The sequence below is a fragment of the Phoxinus phoxinus genome (genome assembly GCF_949152265.1).
Source record: "Phoxinus phoxinus genome assembly, chromosome: 2".
Classification (NCBI taxonomy): Eukaryota; Metazoa; Chordata; class Actinopteri; order Cypriniformes; family Leuciscidae; genus Phoxinus; species Phoxinus phoxinus.
Genome location: NC_136877.1, coordinates 2,879,354 through 2,886,853, shown reverse-complemented (window position 1 = coordinate 2,886,853; position 7,500 = coordinate 2,879,354).

The window sequence follows — 7,500 nt, the reverse complement described above, 5'->3', positions numbered from 1 at the left end:
TCTATCTCACCTTCTCAGTGAACCCAAACAAACAGAGGAGCTAGAGGAAATGACGAACATATTTTTCCTCACACATTTCTTCCAACTGCAGTTAAACATTCAGTTTCACTTTATTTTGATGGTCCCTTTAACACATTCTGTTGACTATAAGTAACGTTGCACCTACACGTCTAACTCTCATTAGGGTGTTAGTAGAGTATTAGTAGAGTATTAGTAGAGTATTAGTAGACTATTAGTAGAGTATTAGTAGACTATTAGTAGACTGGTAGGGTTAGGGTTAGAATAAGTTGACAAAGTTGCAAAGTTACTTATAGTTAGTAGAATGTCTGTTGGAGAACCATCACAATAAAGTGTTAGCAATTTTACATGTATACAGCTGAATAAATAGGCTATGCTTTCCATTGATATATGGTTTGTTAGAATTTGACAATATTTGGTCGAGATATGACTATTTGAAAATCTGAGGGTGAAAAAAAATCCAAACATTGAGAAAATCTCCTTTAAAGTTGTGCATTTATGTTCACGATTGTGCTGCATTCACTCACAAAAATACATGTTTTATATATTTACGGTAGGAAATTTACTAAATATCTTCATGGAACATGATCTTAATATCCTCATGATTTTTGGCATAAAAGAAAAAAGGATAATTTTGACCCATACAATGTATAGTTGGCTATTGCCACAGATATACCCGTGCGACTCCAGACTGGGTTTGTCACATTTATTAATCAGACTACTGATACTCTAATGAGAGTTAGTTGACATGTAGTTGCAAAGTTACTTGTAGTCATAAGAATGTGTTAAAGGGAAAGTCTTTGCACAGATTCAGCCTCTCTTTATGAAGCCGGTCCAGTGTGATTACAACACAGCGGATCTGTGTGTGTTCAGACTCACTTTCAGCTTGACCGCACCTCACACACTCACACACATATCTATCGATCGGGTCCGCTATTCCCGTCCGCACACTCGTCCATTAATGTAACATTATTGCTGTGGCCGTTCAAACTTAATGGCTGAAGGACGCCACAAATTGACCTATATTTTAATTTACTATGTGGTCATGCTACCATAAACTATAAATCGTGTGACAAAGATTAATGCTTGCCACAGTTACAACTGAGAAGAACTATTAAACATCATAAATATGAAAGGTTTGCAGGGAGTGCGCATGTATGTGACCCTGGATAACAGACCCAGTCACATGACGCACGGGTATATCTGTGGCAATAGCCAACTATACATCGTATGGGTCAAAATTATCCATTTTTCTTTTATGCCAAAAATCATTAGGATATTAAGTAAAGATATTTAGTAAATTTCCTACCGTAAATATATAAAACATGTATTTTTGTAAGTGAATGCAGCACAATCGTGAACATAAATGCACAACTTTAAAGGAGATTTTCTCAATGTTTACATTTTTTTGCATCCTCAGATTCCAGATTTACAATAGTCATATCTCGACCAAATATTGTCCTATCCTAACAAACCACACATCAATGGAAAGTTTATTTATTCAACTTCCAGGTGATGTATAAATCTCAATTGCAATAAAACCCATGTGACTGGTTTTGTGGTCCAGGGTCACAAATGTGAGCCCCCCCCCCCCCCCCCAAGCAAATAGTTTGCACACGCCCAATCCGTTTTAATGCGCATGACGTTTCTGTTTGCACATATATCTTGTCGAGTGTGTGTGTGTGTGTGTGTGTGTGTGTGTTCCTAGAGGGCCTGGGGAAATGAATGTATGTTTGGTTTGGCCCCTGTTCTCTCTTCTAAGGGACTGTGAAATCTTAAATGAAACGCTTCCCCATAGTGAAGCCATTGAGGCAGATAAGTCATCCTCTCTTGTAATTGTTTGTTTATAGGAACTCGTTTAAAAGCAATATTGCAGAGGGCTCCGCAAACCCCGCGAGCCAGACGGGGAAATGGAGGTCACGCTGTTTTAGACAAGAAGAGAGAGAGAGAGAGAGAGAGAGAGAGAGAGAGAGAGAGAGAGAGAGAGAGAGAGAGAGAGAGAGCAAAGAGAAAAACAGAGAAGGGTTCGGATATTTAGACAACAAAGGTACTGGGCTCACAGGTCTTGGTTTTTGGTTTTAAGCACTTTCTCTTTAGTTCATACTGAAATTTTGTGTGTCCATTTTACATTTAAAATAGTGAAGGAAAAAGTATGCACTTTGAAACAAACAGTAGTACTGTATGCTACATTGTTATATTACAGACATGTATGCTTTTTATCCAATGTGACTTAAAATGGTCAATCCTAAATTAACTGGTTTTATTAAAGGCAAAAATTAGTAACATCACCGATTCCTAATTTATACCAACAAAACTTTAATGTAACAGGTTGACACATTTTACACTGTACACTTCTTTAAAAAAAAAAGTCCCCCTGCGGTGAAAATCCAGCTTTTAATGTTGTTTATATGTCTATGTGGTGTTTTTAATCTGCTTTAACACACACCATGTGTAAGTTCATAAGTGGACAGCATTGCTGAGTATTTTCTGCTTAAAACTGCAGTGAACCAAAGACAGTCTCAAAAACACGGCTTGAAATCGCTGGTGTTTCTGACGTCAACCAGTGGATCTCTGAGTGAGTGAGTGAGTGGAGGCAGGGCTCATTTGCATATTCATAGAACCGCGCATACTAAATGAGGCATGAAAAAAACGTTTAAATGTGTAATTTTGGTGATCAAAGATGAGTTTTATGGGATAAAATGATCGACTACAGGGAACTTTAAGTTCATGCACTCTCTCTGAGAATTGAACCCATGACCTTGGTGTTTCTTAACTTTATTTGTCAACCTCAAAAATGAAAGGAAAAGCAATGCACGTTGTATTTTAGGATACAGATTGTGTTCTGGTTGCATGCTGCACATTTTAGCAAAGTTATGCAATGCATACAGAAAATATTGTGCACATATAGAGAGTTGTATGAGCTCCCAAAATGCCAAAACATAAAAAAAAAATTTTTTAAATAAAGAATTGCCATGAGATTGTATAACCTGATGTTTCTAAAGAATCATTAGTGTAATCCAGACAGTCTACGGTCTATTAATACAACCCTGTCTCCTCCCCTATACATACACACACTCCATACGCCATCTGTCAAAAGATCCTCATAGTTTATTGAAACATATAATGAGACTCTTTACTGGCAAGAGAGAAAGAAACTCTCCGCCTTATTTTTACCATGAGAACGTGTGCAGACATTTGTGTCTCGATTTCTCATGTCATCAGCCTCCAGTTATTTTAGTACAAACACAGTCTATGCTACTTGATTATTGAAAACTATTATCATATTTTTATAATGAATTATCATAAACACACTGGTTTGTAGCTCAAAAAGTTTTACTGCACTTGTTTGTACCTGTAGAGGTTTCTGTAATGAATCACGCAAAATAAATTGGCGTATAACGACTTAAACAGTTCTTGAAAGCATTCTTGCATTCGTGGACACACACCCTGGTACGAAAAATAAGTTTATTCAAGTGTGCTATTAGTATGCTTCTTTTAAACTAAAAATAAGAAAGTACTTTCGGTCTACATTTGATATACTTCTCAGAAATATACTTTAAAATTACCCTTAAGTGTACTTGACTTGTACTGAGAGAAAAGTACAAGTATATTTGGCCTGTACTTGTACTCAATCTTTTGATAGAGATATACTTAAAAGTATAATATTCAAAGTATACTTGTGTTAGTTGTGTTAACTCTTTTGATCGAGTAGCCTATTAAATATACTTTTTTTTTACATAGTTTTTCATACACAGACTTATGAAACTTACATAACATAGGAATTTCTACTTTACTCTTTCCCACCATTGACTGAATTTTCCAGCTAAAAAATACAACAAAATACAAAAATATAACTAGTAGACTACTAGTATACTTATAAGTTCACTTGTAGTACAGATGCATTACAAAGGAGAAACCTAGTTGTGTACTTAAAGTTTACTACTGTTACACCTAAACGTATACTTCTATATACTAAAAGTGGGCCAATTTAGTCCCAAGCGGTATTGAAATAGTACACTTACAAGTTTACTACAAGTAAACATTAATATTAGTATATTTACTACATAAAGTATACTTCATAAAATTAACTTGAAATATACTTCTTTTTCGTAAGGGCTGAATTTATTGATCATAAAATACTACAAAAACGTGGTAATATTATGGTACTTTTTGTGATGTAAAAAACGGTGATCTTACTGTGTGATGGTACTGTTGTGTTATCATGTTGTTTACCACCATGATACCATGTTTTAGACACTACCACGTAAATACCACAAAACATGAATTTGACAATCCAGAACTATGGTGTACGAATAGCAATCTACCATAGTATTACCATGTTTTTGACAATATACTTTTTTAAGTAATGGAAATACTTTAGTGGGCCTATTTGAATGTCAGTGCCATATTACATTACACTTTATTTTGATGGCCCACTTTAGACATTGTAATAACTATAAGTAACTTTGCAACTACATGTCAACTAACTCTCATTAGAGTATTAGTAGACATTAGGGCTCGGATTAGTAGAATAAGTTGACATGTAGTTGCAAAGTTACTTGTAGTTAGTAAAATGTCTAAAGTGGGCCATCAAAATAAAGTGTTAGCAGATATTAAGCACAGTCTACTAATACTCTAATAACTGATAGTTGACATGTTTATTTATTTATGTATATTGGGCTGCTTGTCTTTTATTTTATTTTTTTTAAGTGTTTTAATTGTTTTAGTATCTACTAATACTATAATAACTGTTGGTTAGTTGACATGTAGTTGCAAAATTACTTGTAGTTGAATGTCTAAAGTGGATCGTCAAAATATAGTGTTAGCAGATATTAAGCAGACAGTCTACTAATACTTTAATAACTGCTAGTTGGCATGTAGTTGCAAATTTACTTGTAGTTAGGATGTCTAAACTGGATCATCAAAATATAGTGTTAGCAGATATTAAGTAGAAAGTTTCTAATACTATAATGATTGCTAGTTGACATGTAGTTGCAAAGTTACTTGTAGTTAATATGATGTCTAAAGTGGGCCATCAAAATAAAGTGTTAGCAGATATTAAGCACAGTCTACTAATACTATAATAACTAATAGTTGACATGTTTATTTATTTATGTATATTGGGCTGCTTGTCTTTTATTTATTTTTAATTGTTTTAATTGTTTTAGTATCTACTAATACTATAACAACTGTTAGTTAGTTGACATGTAGTTGCAAAATTACTTGTAGTTGAATGTCTAAAGTGGATCGTCAAAATATAGGGCCCTATTTTAACGATCTGAAACGCAAGTGTCAAAGTGCAAAGCGCAAGTAACTTTGTGGGCGGATCCCGGCGCTGTTGCTATTTTCCCGGCGGATAAATGACTCTTGCGCCCGACGCAAATCTAAAAGGGGTTGGTCTGAAGTAGCTTCATTATTCATAGGTGTGGTTTGGGCGTAACGTGAAATAAACCAATCAGAGCGTCATCTCACATTCCCTTTAAGAGCCGGCGCGCTTGTTCCATGGCGGATTGCTATTATAACGGTGGATTTGCCAGGCGCACGCAGGAGCGGTTCACAGCCGAGGAGGCCGACGTTCTCGTCAGGGCTGTAAAACACAGAGAAGTGACATTGGGGATGATGGGAGAAACCCACCCAAATTAGGTTCGGTTAAACAGGCGTATAATTTGGGTAAATTTGTAGCCTAATCTATATATATATTTTTTTTTTATCTAGATAGATCTTTTTCACATCTTCACGGACACAACAATGATTTCCCTCGTGTGTTAATATTTTTCCTTGTAATAATGTATGATTTGCAAAAATGAAAATTGCTGCATCTGTTTAGAGAATCAAAGTGGATGCGGGTTAACATTATGGCCAAGCACGCGCCCTTAAAATACCACATCACTAACGCGCAACGCGCCACTGTCTTTAGACTGTTTTTTTCCTGGTCAGAGGCGGAATTGCTTTCTAAAACTGGAAAATAGCACCATTGAAGTTTTGCGCCGGAACACGCCTTCTCTTTGCGCTGAACCGCCCCCGCGAGCGCAAGTTCATTCCCTAATTTACCGACGTGCGTCTGTGGAGGGAAAAGTCCGCTGTGCGCGGGTGCAAAATAGGAATGATACATGCGTCGGTGTTCAAAGTCAATTGCGCTGGGTGCAAGATAGGGCCCATAGTGTTAGCAGATATTAAGTAGACAGTCTACTAATACTATAATAACTGCTAGTTAGTTGACATGTAGTTAAAAAATTACTTGTAGTTAGTATGATGTCTAAAGTGGATCGTCAAAATATATTGTTAGTAGATATTAAGTAGACAGTCTACTAATACTATAATAACGGTTAGTTAGTTGACATGTAGTTGCAAAATTACTTGTAGTTGAATGTCTAAAGTGTATTGTCAAAATATAGTGTTAGCAGATATTAAGTAGACAGTCTACTAATACTTTAATAACGGCTAGTAAGTTGACATGTAGCTGCAAAGTTACTTGTAGTTAGTAGGATGTCTAAAGTGCACCCTTGAAATAAAGTGTTGCATCTGATATAATGTGTCATGGTACCACCTCAGTACTTTCCTGTAAAGGCAAAAGAAAGTGAATCTAGCCTGAAGGAAGATGTAAATTGGGTTAAAGTGAGAGATGAGTGAGAAGTGGAGCATGCGGTGCGGATCATAAGCTCAGTCTGAGAGTCTGCGCTCTATTGTTGTCCTGGTGGGAGTTTGGGCGCTGATGACACCGTTGAGTGACAGCTGTGTGTTTGAGAGCAGGTGCTTGTCGAAGTCGAGGCGCTTGTTGCCCAATTTAGCCAAAGACTCCTGGTGCTAACGAGAAGCTAACGAGAACACGGCCCGGCTTCATCTGCCGTTCGCTTGCTAACCTCACACACTTACAGGAGATGCCATTAACACACACGGGACCAAGTGCAAATAAACTGAATATGCAATATCTCAGTTAAAAGTGTTAAACCACATATGTGACCCTGGACCACAAAACCAGTCAAAGACGAAAGACCATCAGGGTCACACACACACGACACTAAAATAATGCAAAAAAAAAAAAAAATGTAACAAAACATCACAGTAAAATGTAAAAACAATAGCAAGAAATGAAAATATTCATACATTAAACAGTATATGTTTTATCCATTTACGCTTTTGCATACTGTAGCCTATGGTAAGATAACTTTTGACTACAGCATTTTTACACTGTTTTGAACTCAGTTTATGTGCTTAATGCATTTTATGAATTATATTTTTCTGTATTATTGTGCCAACATTGGTGTTCCATGTTGTGCTCCTAATTTGATCTACGCATTTTTAGCATGTTAATATTTTCTGGAATATGAAGTGTATATACTGTGGCCCGTTTAAGAGTTTGCTTTGTTAAAGCTCAAGAGTCTTAATGCCGTTCTCAGGAAACTTTTTTGTATATTAAACATAGACATATCAACTGAAGAATGTGATGAGAAATGTTTGATTTCCTAATGAAATGTCTTTTTG